This window comes from Dipodomys ordii, unplaced genomic scaffold (genome assembly GCF_000151885.1).
Source record: "Dipodomys ordii isolate 6190 unplaced genomic scaffold, Dord_2.0 Scaffold14, whole genome shotgun sequence".
In the NCBI taxonomy this organism is placed as follows: domain Eukaryota; kingdom Metazoa; phylum Chordata; class Mammalia; order Rodentia; family Heteromyidae; genus Dipodomys; species Dipodomys ordii.
In genome coordinates this window covers 6,888,519-6,889,588 of record NW_012267230.1, presented here as the reverse complement: position 1 = coordinate 6,889,588, position 1,070 = coordinate 6,888,519, and positions in this window count along the sequence as shown.

The window sequence follows — 1,070 nt, the reverse complement described above, 5'->3', positions numbered from 1 at the left end:
TCTCTCCTGCCCGAGCTGGCTTTGAACCGCGATCCTCAGATCTCAGCCTCCTGAGTAGCTAGGATTACAGGCGTGAGCCACCAGCACCCGGCCTCCCCACTCTTTGGGAGCAGTATCCTGATGATCCCGGCTTTACAGGTAGAGGAAAACAGGTGCAGGGATGGTACCTGGCTTGTCATGATGGAACACCAGATTGCACCTGTATGAGAGAAAGCTCTTTCTCCCCCCCCCCCTTCACTGCCACTATAAGAAGTTGATGCCTTTGGGAGAAATGATGGGTTAAAAGAAAGAAAAAAAGAGAAGCAGCTAGATCTGAGTCTGCATTATGTTGACCATTTCCAAAAGAGTAAAGGGATGAGCCCATCGGGTTTGCCAAAAGGCTCATTTGGACAAGGGTTGGTCAGTCCCTACCTCAGATATACTGGGAAAGTCCAGGCATGTCTGAGCCTGCCACCCCTGACATTAATACAAGTGGACTAGTAATGCCTGCCTCTAAAGTATGGGGCAGGAGTTTTGTGGTTGGGATGGCCTTGTAGTCAAGGCTCCCTTAAAATCTTGCTTCCAGTGATAATTGTGATGTGGGAAAGAGTCCTCTTGCTTAGTCATGCCATTGGACTACTGTCTTTAAGTGGCTACCTTTTGGTTTAGAGGTCCCAGGTTCTCATCTGTGAGGCTACCATTCTCTGAATTCCATTCTTCCCTATTAGGCTCATTGCTGCCTATTATCACTGTCTTCCTTTTTTTTGGGGGGGGGGATCAGTTGTGGGGCTTGAACTCTGGGCCTGGGCACTGTCCCTCAGCTCTAAAGCTCAAGGCAAACACTCTACCACTTGAGCTAGAGCGCTACTTCTAGTTTTCTGGTGGTTTATTGGGGATAAGAGTCTCATGGCCTTTTCTGCCCGGGCTAGCTTTGAACCATGATCCTCAGATTTCAGCCTCCTGAGTAGCTAGGATTACAGGTGTGTGCCACCAGCACTTGGCCACTATCTTCCTTTTTCCTCTCCCAGCTTACATTATTGTTTGAACTAATTACCCTAATTCATTTATTTAATGCTTTGATCAAGTGCCTA